Consider the following 12,163-nt stretch of genomic DNA (forward strand, 5'->3'; position numbering starts at 1 on the left):
CGGTGTGTTACTGTTGTCTATGCTCAACCGTTGAGACGTCACTTAATACTGGATATGCTTTCCATTAATGGAGTTATTATTATTTAAACATTTTATTTTGGCCAAAGAGCTCACCCTGTCCTATGGATGTATCCAAGAATTGTCTTGCTCACAGCAGAGCTACATGTGTTTGTTCAAGAACAGAGGACGTTTGGCAGCTTGTAACAAAGTACCACAATAGGTTGGGCCAGAGATTGAGCGTGGCTAAAAGAATTGGCTGTTTTGTCCAAGACTGGAACTGGGTAGTCGTCAAACCATCCACACTTTCCCAGTTCACAACTTCGAGTCTTGTGTCAGCAGTGTGAATGTAAGTTTTACCAAGCACAAAAGGGTAGTGATGGGAGAAACAAAGCTTTGAACCGATTGTTTCGCAACATTATTCACTGTTTCCAAGCGTTCGGAACGCAACACACTGGTCAGAACAGTGAAAATGCAACAAAAAAAAAAAGACTCAGGCCAAACATTCAAAAAACACCTTTTACAAACCTATTGCAAACGCTTTCTTGAAAGTAAAATCTTTCAAATGCAATTAGCTAAACATAATCAAGTGAGTCTTGAACGGCAGGTTGACTTTAACAGCGCCTTCCACTGTAAAGCCTGAGCTTATGCAAGGTGTTTGGTCGTGATAAAGAAGAAGACTAATCGAACCCCGGTCTTCCGCGTGACAGGCGGAGATACTGTCCACTATACTAACGAGGACTGGTCATCCCAATTGCTTCTCTGGGCGGTACGGTACTGTTGTCTATGCTCAACCGTTGAGACGTCACTTAATACTGGATATGCTTTCCATTAATGGAGTTATTATTATTTAAGCCTTTTATTTTGGCCAAGGAGCTCACCCTGTCCTATGGAGGTATCCATCCGCAATCTAAGGAGATGAAGGGTTTGTTCATTTAGCATCCAGGAAGTTCATAAAAATCTCATGCGAATACTACCACTGGTCTTCGACATACTATCGGATTCAGTGACATCCTCTTGGACAGGGTTTGCGGACATTTGGTGATGGGGCAGATTCTTTTTACATTTGCTCCTTCCTCTAATGGATATGGCTGTATTATTGTTTTTTTTTTAAAGAAAAAAGCTGGATGGGAGCAGCCTGCACCAGACATTACCCTTGCTGAGCATGGTTGCATGTGCTTGGGACCACATTGTCCCAACGTCTCATGGGTACAGCTCGAGTTTCTCTTCATTCACGCATAAATCTTTCGCCTTTTACTAAAGATTTCCGTGGAGGGGAACATTTGCGAGTTTCTGATATTTTTGGATGCTCTGCTCACAGCAGAGCTACATGTGTTTGTTCAAGAACAGAGGACGTTTGGCAGCTTGTAACAAAGTACCACAATAGGCTGGGCCACAGATCGAGCGTGGCTAAAAGAATTGGCTGTTTTGTCCAAGACAGCGGTGTGAATGTAAGTTTTACCAAGCACAAAAGGGTAGTGATGGGAGAAACAAAGCTTTGAACTGATTGCTTCGCAAAATTGTTCACTGTTTCCAAGCGTTCGGAACGGAACACGCTGGTCAGAACAGTGAAAATCCCACAAAAAAAAGACTCAGGCCAAACATTCAAAAAACACCTTTTACAAACCTATTGCAAACGCTTTCTTGAAAGTAAAATCTTTCAAATGCAATTAGCTAAAAATAATCAAGCGAGTCTTGAATGGCAGGTTGACTTTAAAAGCACCTTCCACGGTAAAGCCCGAGCTTATGCAAGGTGTTTGGTCGTGATAAAGAAGAAGACCCCCCGTCGGGGAATCGAACCCCGGTCTTCCGCGTGACAGGCGGAGATACTGTCCACTATACTAACAAGGACTGGTCATCCCAATTGCTTCTCTGGGCGGTACGGTACTGTTGTCTATGCTCAACCGTTGAGACGTCACTTAATACTGGATATGCTTTCCATTAATGGAGTTATTATTATTTAAGCCTTTTATTTTGGCCAAGGAGCTCACCCTGTCCTATGGAGGTATCCACCCGCAATCCAAGGAGATGAAGGGTTTGTTCATTTAGCATCCAGGAAGTTCATAAAAATCTCATGCGAATACTACCACTGGTCTTCGACATACTATCGGATTCAGTGACATCCTCTTGGACAGGGTTTGCGGACATTTGGTGATGGGGCAGATTCTTTTTACATTTGCTCCTTCCTCTAATGGATATGGCTGTATTATTGTTTTTTTTTAAAAGAAAATAAGCTGGATGGGAGGAGCCTGCACCAGACATTACCCTTGCTGAGCATGGTTGCATGTGCTTGGGACCACATTGTCCCAACGTCTCATGGGTACAGCTCGAGTTTCTCTTCATTCACGCATAAATCTTTCGCCTTTTACTAAAGATTTCCGTGGAGGGGAACATTTGCGAGTTTCTGATATTTTTGGATGCTCTGCTCACAGCAGAGCTACATGTGTTTGTTCAAGAACAGAGGACGTTTGGCAGCTTGTAACAAAGTACCACAATAGGCTGGGCCACAGATCGTGCGTGGCTAAAAGTATCCACCCGCAATCCAAGGAGATGAAGGGTTTGTTCATTTAGCATCCAGGAAGTTCATAAAAATCTCTTGCGAATACTACCACTGGTCTTCAACATACTATCGGATTCAGTGACATCCTCTTGGACAGGGTTTGCGGACATTTGTTGATGGGGCAGATTCTTTTTACATTTGCTCTTTCCTCTAATGGATATGGCTGTATTATTGTTTTTTTTTTTTTAAAGAAAATAAGCTGGATGGGAGGAGCCTGCACCAGACATTACCCTTGCTGAGCATGGTTGCATGTGCTTGGGACCACATTGTCCCAACGTCTCATGGGTACAGCTCGAGTTTCTCTTCATTCACGCATAAATCTTTCGCCTTTTACTAAAGATTTCCGTGGAGGGGAACATTTGCGAGTTTCTGATATTTTTGGATGCTCTGCTCACAGCAGAGCTACATGTGTTTGTTCAAGAACAGAGGACGTTTGGCAGCTTGTAACAAAGTACCACAATAGGCTGGGCCACAGATCGTGCGTGGCTAAAAGTATCCACCCGCAATCCAAGGAGATGAAGGGTTTGTTCATTTAGCATCCAGGAAGTTCATAAAAATCTCATGCGAATACTACCACTGGTCTTCGACATACTATCGGATTCAGTGACATCCTCTTGGACAGGGTTTGCGGACATTTGGTGATGGGGCAGATTCTTTTTACATTTGCTCCTTCCTCTAATGGATATGGCTGTATTATTGTTTTTTTTAAAAAAGAAAATAAGCTGGATGGGAGGAGCCTGCACCAGACATTACCCTTGCATTGTTGCATGTGCTTGGGACCACATTGTCCATACGTCTCATGGGTACAGCTCGAGTTTCTCTTCATTCACGCATAAATCTTTCGCCTTTTACTAAAGATTTCCGTGGAGGGGAACATTTGCGAGTTTCTGATATTTTTGGATGCTCAGAGCTACATGTGTTTGTTCAAGAACAGAGGACGTTTGGCAGCTTGTAACAAAGTACCACAATAGGCTGGGTCACAGATCGAGCGTGGCTAAAAGAATTGGCTGTTTTGTCCAAGCAAGCGGTGTGAATGTAAGTTTTACCAAGCACAAAAGGGTAGTGATGGGAGAAACAAAGCTTTGAACTGATTGCTTCGCAAAATTATTCACTGTTTCCAAGCGTTCGGAACGGAACACGCTGGTCAGAACAGTGAAAATCCCACACAAAAAAAAGACTCAGGCCAAACATTCAAAAAACACCTTCCACAAACCTATTGCAAACGCTTTCTTGAAAGTAAAATCTTTCAAATGCAATTAGCTAAAAATAATCAAGCGAGTCTTGAACGGCAGGTTGACTTTAACAGCACCTTCCACGGTAAAGCCCGAGCTTATGCAAGGTGTTTGGTCGTGATAAAGAAGAAGACTCCCCGTCGGGGAATCGAACCCCGGTCTTCCGCGTGACAGGCGGAGATACTGTCCACTATACTAACGAGGACTAGTCATCACAGTTGCTTCTCTGGGTGGTGTGTTACTGTTGTCTATGCTCAACCGTTGAGACGTCACTTAATACTGGATATGCTTTCCATTAATGGAGTTATTATTATTTAAACATTTTATTTTGGCCAAAGAGCTCACCCTGTCCTATGGAGGTATCCAAGAATTGTCTTGCTCACAGCAGAGCTACATGTGTTTGTTCAAGAACAGAGGACGTTTGGCAGCTTGTAACAAAGTACCACAATAGGCTGGGCCAAAGATCGAGCGTGGCTAAAAGAATTGGCTGTTTTGTCCAAGACTGGAACTGGGTAGTCGTCAAACCATCCACACTTTCCCAGTTCACAACTTCGAGTCTTGTGTCAGCAGTGTGAATGTAAGTTTTACCAAGCACAAAAGGGTAGTGATGGGAGAAACAAAGCTTTGAACCGATTGTTTCGCAACATTATTCACTGTTTCCAAGCGTTCGGAACGCAACACACTGGTCAGAACAGTGAAAATGCAACAACAAAAAAAGACTCAGGCCAAACATTCAAAAAACACCTTTTACAAACCTATTGCAAACGCTTTCTTGAAAGTAAAACCTTTCAAATGCAATTAGCTAAACATAATCAAGTGAGTCTTGAACGGCAGGTTGACTTTAACAGCGCCTTCCACGGTAAAGCCTGAGCTTATGCAAGGTGTTTGGCCGTGATAAAGAAGAAGACTAATCGAACCCCGGTCTTCCGCGTGACAGGCGGAGATACTGTCCACTATACTAACGAGGACTGGTCATCCCAATTGCTTCTCTGGGCGGTACGGTACTGTTGTCTATGCTCAACCGTTGAGACGTCAATTAATACTGGATATGCTTTCCATTAATGGAGTTATTATTATTTAAGCCTTTTATTTTGGCCAAGGAGCTCACCCTGTCCTATGGAGGTATCCACCCGCAATCCAAGGAGATGAAGGGTTTGTTCATTTAGCATCCAGGAAGTTCATAAAAATCTCATGCGAATACTACCACTGGTCTTCGACATACTATCGGATTCAGTGACATCCTCTTGGACAGGGTTTGCGGACATTTGGTGATGGGGCAGATTCTTTTTACATTTGCTCCTTCCTCTAATGGATATGGCTGTATTATTGTTTTTTTTTTTTAAAGAAAATAAGCTGGATGGGAGGAGCCTGCACCAGACATTACCCTTGCTGAGCATGGTTGCATGTGCTTGGAACCACATTGTCCCAACGTCTCATGGGTACAGCTCGAGTTTCTCTTCATTCACGCATAAATCTTTCGCCTTTTACTAAAGATTTCCGAGGAGGGGAACATTTGCGAGTTTCTTATATTTTTGGATGCTCTGCTCGCAGCAGAGCTACATGTGTTTGTTCAAGAACAGAGGACGTTTGGCAGCTTGTAACAAAGTACCACAATAGGCTGGGCCAAAGATCGAGCGTGGCTAAAAGAATTGGCTGTTTTGTCCAAGACAGCGGTGTGAATGTAAGTTTTACCAAGCACCAAAGGGTAGTGATGGGAGAAACAAAGCTTTGAACTGATTGCTTCGCAAAATTATTCACTGTTTCCAAGTGTTCGGAACGGAACACGCTGGTCAGAACAGTGAAAATCCCACAAAAGAAAAAAGACTCAGGCCAAACATTCAAAAAACACCTTTTACAAACCTATTGCAAACGCTTTCTTGAAAGTAAAATCTTTCAAATGCAATTAGCTAAAAATAATCAAGCGAGTCTTGAACGGCAGGTTGACTTTAACAGCACCTTCCACGGTAAAGCCCGAGCTTATGCAAGGTGTTTGGTCGTGATAAAGAAGAAGACTCCCCGTAGGGGAATCGAACCCCGGTCTTCCGCGTGACAGGCGGAGATACTGTCCACTATACTAACGAGGACTGGTCATCACAGTTGCTTCTCTGGGCTGTGTGTTACTGTTGTCTATGCTCAACCGTTGAGACGTGACTTAATACTGGATATGCTTTCCATTAATGGAGTTATTATTATTTAAACATTTTATTTTGGCCAAAAAGCTCACCCTGTCCTATGGAGGTATCCAAGAATTGTCTTGCTCACAGCAGAGCTACATGTGTTTGTTCAAGAACAGAGGACGTTTGGCAGCTTGTAACAAAGTACCACAATAGGTTGGGCCAGAGATTGAGAGTGGCTAAAAGAATTGGCTGTTTTGTCCAAGACTGGAACTGGGTAGTCGTCAAACCATCCACACTTTCCCAGTTCACAACTTCGAGTCTTGTGTCAGCAGTGTGAATGTAAGTTTTACCAAGCACAAAAGGGTAGTGATGGGAGAAACAAAGCTTTGAACCGATTGTTTCGCAACATTATTCACTGTTTCCAAGCGTTCGGAACGCAACACACTGGTCAGAACAGTGAAAATGCAACAACAAAAAAAGACTCAGGCCAAACATTCAAAAAACACCTTTTACAAACCTATTGCAAACGCTTTCTTGAAAGTAAAACCTTTCAAATGCAATTAGCTAAACATAATCAAGTGAGTCTTGAACGGCAGGTTGACTTTAACAGCGCCTTCCACGGTAAAGCCTGAGCTTATGCAAGGTGTTTGGCCGTGATAAAGAAGAAGACTAATCGAACCCCGGTCTTCCGCGTGACAGGCGGAGATACTGTCCACTATACTAACGAGGACTGGTCATCCCAATTGCTTCTCTGGGCGGTACGGTACTGTTGTCTATGCTCAACCGTTGAGACGTCAATTAATACTGGATATGCTTTCCATTAATGGAGTTATTATTATTTAAGCCTTTTATTTTGGCCAAGGAGCTCACCCTGTCCTATGGAGGTATCCACCCGCAATCCAAGGAGATGAAGGGTTTGTTCATTTAGCATCCAGGAAGTTCATAAAAATCTCATGCGAATACTACCACTGGTCTTCGACATACTATCGGATTCAGTGACATCCTCTTGGACAGGGTTTGCGGACATTTGGTGATGGGGCAGATTCTTTTTACATTTGCTCCTTCCTCTAATGGATATGGCTGTATTATTGTTTTTTTTTTTAAAGAAAATAAGCTGGATGGGAGGAGCCTGCACCAGACATTACCCTTGCTGAGCATGGTTGCATGTGCTTGGGACCACATTGTCCATACGTCTCATGGGTACAGCTCGAGTTTCTCTTCATTCACGCATAAATCTTTCGCCTTTTACTAAAGATTTCCGTGGAGGGGAACATTTGCGAGTTTCTGATATTTTTGGATGCTCTGCTCACAGCAGAGCTACATGTGTTTGTTCAAGAACAGAGGACGTTTGGCAGCTTGTAACAAAGTACCACAATAGGCTGGGTCACAGATCGAGCGTGGCTAAAAGAATTGGCTGTTTTGTCCAAGCAAGCGGTGTGAATGTAAGTTTTACCAAGCACAAAGGGTAGTCGTCAAACCATCCACACTTTCCCAGTTCACAACTTCGAGTCTTGTGTCAGCAGTGTGAATGTAAGTTTTACCAAGCACAAAAGGGTAGTGATGGGAGAAACAAAGCTTTGAACCGATTGTTTCGCAACATTATTCACTGTTTCCAAGCGTTCGGAATGCAACACACTGGTCAGAACAGTGAAAATGCAACAAAAAAAAAAAGACTCAGGCCAAACATTCAAAAAACACCTTTTACAAACCTATTGCAAACGCTTTCTTGAAAGTAAAATCTTTCAAATGCAATTAGCTAAACATAATCAAGTGAGTCTTGAACGGCAGGTTGACTTTAACAGCGCCTTCCACGGTAAAGCCTGAGCTTATGCAAGGTGTTTGGTCGTGATAAAGAAGAAGACTAATCGAACCCCGGTCTTCCGCGTGACAGGCGGAGATACTGTCCATTATACTAACGAGGACTGGTCATCCCAATTGCTTCTCTGGGCGGTACGGTACTGTTGTCTATGCTCAACCGTTGAGACGTCACTTAATACTGGATATGCTTTCCATTAATGGAGTTATTATTATTTAAGCCTTTTATTTTGGCCAAGGAGCTCACCCTGTCCTATGGAGGTATCCACCCGCAATCCAAGGAGATGAAGGGTTTGTTCATTTAGCATCCAGGAAGTTCATAAAAATCTCATGCGAATACTACCACTGGTCTTCGACATACTATCGGATTCAGTGACATCCTCTTGGACAGGGTTTGCGGACATTTGGTGATGGGGCAGATTCTTTTTATATTTGCTCCTTCCTCTAATGGATATGGCTGTATTATTGTTTTGTTTTTTTAAAAGAAAATAAGCTGGATGGGAGGAGCCTGCACCAGACATTACCCTTGCTGAGCATGGTTGCATGTGCTTGGGACCACATTGTCCCAACGTCTCATGGGTACAGCTCGAGTTTCTCTTCATTCACGCATAAATCTTTCGCCTTTTACTAAAGATTTCCGTGGAGGGGAACATTTGCGAGTTTCTGATATTTTTGGATGCTCTGCTCACAGCAGAGCTACATGTGTTTGTTCAAGAACAGAGGACGTTTGGCAGCTTGTAACAAAGTACCACAATAGGCTGGGCCACAGATCGTGCGTGGCTAAAAATATCCACCCGCAATCCAAGGAGATGAAGGGTTTGTTCATTTAGCATCCAGGAAGTTCATAAAAGTCTCATGCGAATACTACCACTGGTCTTCGACATACTATCGGATTCAGTGACATCCTCTTGGACAGGGTTTGCGGACATTTGGTGATGGGGCAGATTCTTTTTACATTTGCTCCTTCCTCTAATGGATATGGCTGTATTATTGTTTTTTAAAAAAAAAGAAAATAAGCTGGATGGGAGGAGCCTGCACCAGACATTACCCTTGCATTGTTGCATGTGCTTGGGACCACATTGTCCATACGTCTCATGGGAACAGCTCGAGTTTCTCTTCATTCACGCATAAATCTTTCGCCTTTTACTAAAGATTTCCGTGGAGGGGAACATTTGCGAGTTTCTGATATTTTTGGATGCTCAGAGCTACATGTGTTTGTTCAAGAACAGAGGACGTTTGGCAGCTTGTAACAAAGTACCACAATAGGCTTGGTCACAGATCGAGCGTGGCTAAAAGAATTGGCTGTTTTGTCCAAGCAAGCGGTGTGAATGTAAGTTTTACCAAGCACAAAAGGGTAGTGATGGGAGAAACAAAGCTTTGAACTGATTGCTTCGCAAAATTATTCACTGTTTCCAAGCGTTCGGAACGGAACACGCTGGTCAGAACAGTGAAAATCCCACACAAAAAAAAGACTCAGGCCAAACATTCAAAAAACACCTTCCACAAACCTATTGCAAACGCTTTCTTGAAAGTAAAATCTTTCAAATGCAATTAGCTAAAAATAATCAAGCGAGTCTTGAACGGCAGGTTGACTTTAACAGCACCTTCCACGGTAAAGCCCGAGCTTATGCAAGGTGTTTGGTCGTGATAAAGAAGAAGACTCCCCGTCGGGGAATCGAACCCCGGTCTTCCGCGTGACAGGCGGAGATACTGTCCACTATACTAACGAGGACTGGTCATCACAGTTGCTTCTCTGGGCGGTGTGTTACTGTTGTCTATGCTCAACCGTTGAGACGTCACTTAATACTGGATATGCTTTCCATTAATGGAGTTATTATTATTTAAACATTTTATTTTGGCCAAAGAGCTCACCCTGTCCTATGGAGGTATCCAAGAATTGTCTTGCTCACAGCAGAGCTACATGTGTTTGTTCAAGAACAGAGGACGTTTGGCAGCTTGTAACAAAGTACCACAATAGGTTGGGCCAGAGATTGAGCGTGGCTAAAAGAATTGGCTGTTTTGTCCAAGACTGGAACTGGGTAGTCGTCAAACCATCCACACTTTCCCAGTTCACAACTTCGAGTCTTGTGTCAGCAGTGTGAATGTAAGTTTTACCAAGCACAAAAGGGTAGTGATGGGAGAAACAAAGCTTTGAACCGATTGTTTCGCAACATTATTCACTGTTTCCAAGCGTTCGGAACGCAACACACTGGTCAGAACAGTGAAAATGCAACAAAAAAAAAAGACTCAGGCCAAACATTCAAAAAACACCTTTTACAAACCTATTGCAAACGCTTTCTTGAAAGTAAAATCTTTCAAATGCAATTAGCTAAACATAATCAAGTGAGTCTTGAACGGCAGGTTGACTTTAACAGCGCCTTCCACGGTAAAGCCTGAGCTTATGCAAGGTGTTTGGTCGTGATAAAGAAGAAGACTAATCGAACCCCGGTCTTCCGCGTGACAGGCGGAGATACTGTCCATTATACTAACGAGGACTGGTCATCCCAATTGCTTCTCTGGGCGGTACGGTACTGTTGTCTATGCTCAACCGTTGAGACGTCACTTAATACTGGATATGCTTTCCATTAATGGAGTTATTATTATTTAAGCCTTTTATTTTGGCCAAGGAGCTCACCCTGTCCTATGGAGGTATCCATCCGCAATCTAAGGAGATGAAGGGTTTGTTCATTTAGCATCCAGGAAGTTCATAAAAATCTCATGCGAATACTACCACTGGTCTTCGACATACTATCGGATTCAGTGACATCCTCTTGGACAGGGTTTGCGGACATTTGGTGATGGGGCAGATTCTTTTTACATTTGCTCCTTCCTCTAATGGATATGGCTGTATTATTGTTTTTTAAAAAAAAAGAAAATAAGCTGGATGGGAGGAGCCTGCACCAGACATTACCCTTGCTGAGCATGGTTGCATGTGCTTGGGACCACATTGTCCCAACGTCTCATGGGTACAGCTTGAGTTTCTCTTCATTCACGCATAAATCTTTCGCCTTTTACTAAAGATTTCCGTGGAGGGGAACATTTGCGAGTTTCTGATATTTTTGGATGCTCTGCTCACAGCAGAGCTACATGTGTTTGTTCAAGAACAGAGGACGTTTGGCAGCTTGTAACAAAGTACCACAATAGGCTGGGCCACAGATCGAGCGTGGCTAAAAGTATCCACCCGCAATCCAAGGAGATGAAGGGTTTGTTCATTTAGCATCCAGGAAGTTCATAAAAATCTCATGCGAATACTACCACTGGTCTTCGACATACTATCGGATTCAGTGACATCCTCTTGGACAGGGTTTGCGGACATTTGGTGATGGGGCAGATTCTTTTTACATTTGCTCCTTCCTCTAATGGATATGGCTGTATTATTGTTTTTTTTTTAAAGAAAATAAGCTGGATGGGAGGAGCCTGCACCAGACATTACCCTTGCTGAGCATGGTTGCATGTGCTTGGGACCACATTGTCCCAACGTCTCATGGGTACAGCTAGAGTTTCTCTTCATTCACGCATAAATCTTTCGCCTTTTACTAAAGATTTCCGTGGAGGGGAACATTTGCGAGTTTCTGATATTTTTGCATGCTCTGCTCGCAGCAGAGCTACATGTGTTTGTTCAAGAACAGAGGACGTTTGGCAGCTTGTAACAAAGTACCACAATAGGCTGGGCCAAAGATCGAGCGTGGCTAAAAGAATTGGCTGTTTTGTCCAAGACAGCGGTGTGAATGTAAGTTTTACCAAGCACAAAAGGGTAGTGATGGGAGAAACAAAGCTTTGAACTGATTGCTTCGCAAAATTATTCACTGTTTCCAAGCGTTCGGAACGGAACACGCTGGTCAGAACAGTGAAAATCCCACAAAAAAAAAAAAGACTCAGGCCAAACATTCAAAAAACACCTTCCACAAACCTATTGCAAACGCTTTCTTGAAAGTAAAATCTTTCAAATGCAATTAGCTAAAAATAATCAAGCGAGTCTTGAACGGCAGGTTGACTTTAACAGCACCTTCCACGGTAAAGCCCGAGCTTATGCAAGGTGTTTGGTCGTGATAAAGAAGAAGACTCCCCGTCGGGGAATCGAACCCCGGTCTTCCGCGTGACAGGCGGAGATACTGTCCACTATACTAACGAGGACTGGTCGTCACAGTTGCTTCTCTGGCCGGTGTGTTACTGTTGTCTATGCTCAACCGTTGAGACGTCACTTAATACTGGATATGCTTTCCATTAATGGAGTTATTATTATTTAAACATTTTATTTTGGCCAAAGAGCTCACCCTGTCCTATGGAGGTATCCAAGAATTGTCTTGCTCACAGCAGAGCTACATGTGTTTGTTCAAGAACAGAGGACGTTTGGCAGCTTGTAACAAAGTACCACAATAGGTTGGGCCAGAGATTGAGAGTGGCTAAAAGAATTGGCTGTTTTGTCCAAGACTGGAACTGGG

The 12,163-nt window shown here is 43.2% G+C and overlaps 13 non-coding genes across 13 annotated transcripts; 10 read left to right on the forward strand and 3 right to left on the reverse strand.

Moving 5' to 3' along the window:
* The first annotated feature begins 1,210 nt into the window (after positions 1-1,210).
* LOC143752944 (U5 spliceosomal RNA) lies at positions 1,211-1,325 on the forward strand. Its single transcript, XR_013207430.1, has one exon. It is a non-coding gene; the product is annotated as a U5 spliceosomal RNA (small nuclear RNA).
* Positions 1,326-2,321: 996 nt separating this feature from the next.
* On the forward strand, positions 2,322-2,436 carry LOC143752956 (U5 spliceosomal RNA). The gene has a single exon (XR_013207442.1). It is a non-coding gene; the product is annotated as a U5 spliceosomal RNA (small nuclear RNA).
* Positions 2,437-2,846: 410 nt separating this feature from the next.
* On the forward strand, positions 2,847-2,961 carry LOC143752967 (U5 spliceosomal RNA). The gene has a single exon (XR_013207453.1). It is a non-coding gene; the product is annotated as a U5 spliceosomal RNA (small nuclear RNA).
* A 403-nt stretch (positions 2,962-3,364) lies between these two features.
* Positions 3,365-3,478, forward strand: LOC143752976 (U5 spliceosomal RNA). The gene has a single exon (XR_013207462.1). It is a non-coding gene; the product is annotated as a U5 spliceosomal RNA (small nuclear RNA).
* A 444-nt stretch (positions 3,479-3,922) lies between these two features.
* Positions 3,923-3,994, reverse strand: trnad-guc (transfer RNA aspartic acid (anticodon GUC)). Its single transcript has one exon. It is a non-coding gene; the product is annotated as a tRNA-Asp (tRNA).
* A 1,238-nt stretch (positions 3,995-5,232) lies between these two features.
* LOC143752957 (U5 spliceosomal RNA) lies at positions 5,233-5,347 on the forward strand. Its single transcript, XR_013207443.1, has one exon. It is a non-coding gene; the product is annotated as a U5 spliceosomal RNA (small nuclear RNA).
* A 1,763-nt stretch (positions 5,348-7,110) lies between these two features.
* Positions 7,111-7,225, forward strand: LOC143752979 (U5 spliceosomal RNA). Its single transcript, XR_013207464.1, has one exon. It is a non-coding gene; the product is annotated as a U5 spliceosomal RNA (small nuclear RNA).
* A 1,079-nt stretch (positions 7,226-8,304) lies between these two features.
* Positions 8,305-8,419, forward strand: LOC143752990 (U5 spliceosomal RNA). The gene has a single exon (XR_013207474.1). It is a non-coding gene; the product is annotated as a U5 spliceosomal RNA (small nuclear RNA).
* Positions 8,420-8,823: 404 nt separating this feature from the next.
* LOC143752977 (U5 spliceosomal RNA) lies at positions 8,824-8,937 on the forward strand. Its single transcript, XR_013207463.1, has one exon. It is a non-coding gene; the product is annotated as a U5 spliceosomal RNA (small nuclear RNA).
* Positions 8,938-9,381: 444 nt separating this feature from the next.
* trnad-guc (transfer RNA aspartic acid (anticodon GUC)) lies at positions 9,382-9,453 on the reverse strand. Its single transcript has one exon. It is a non-coding gene; the product is annotated as a tRNA-Asp (tRNA).
* Positions 9,454-10,691: 1,238 nt separating this feature from the next.
* Positions 10,692-10,806, forward strand: LOC143752951 (U5 spliceosomal RNA). The gene has a single exon (XR_013207438.1). It is a non-coding gene; the product is annotated as a U5 spliceosomal RNA (small nuclear RNA).
* A 407-nt stretch (positions 10,807-11,213) lies between these two features.
* LOC143752972 (U5 spliceosomal RNA) lies at positions 11,214-11,328 on the forward strand. The gene has a single exon (XR_013207458.1). It is a non-coding gene; the product is annotated as a U5 spliceosomal RNA (small nuclear RNA).
* A 455-nt stretch (positions 11,329-11,783) lies between these two features.
* trnad-guc (transfer RNA aspartic acid (anticodon GUC)) lies at positions 11,784-11,855 on the reverse strand. The gene has a single exon. It is a non-coding gene; the product is annotated as a tRNA-Asp (tRNA).
* Positions 11,856-12,163: the final 308 nt, after the last annotated feature.

Source organism: Siphateles boraxobius, unplaced genomic scaffold, assembly GCF_051911475.1.
Source record: "Siphateles boraxobius isolate OS27281-9 unplaced genomic scaffold, OSU_SipBor_1 270, whole genome shotgun sequence".
NCBI lineage: Eukaryota > Metazoa > Chordata > Actinopteri > Cypriniformes > Leuciscidae > Siphateles > Siphateles boraxobius.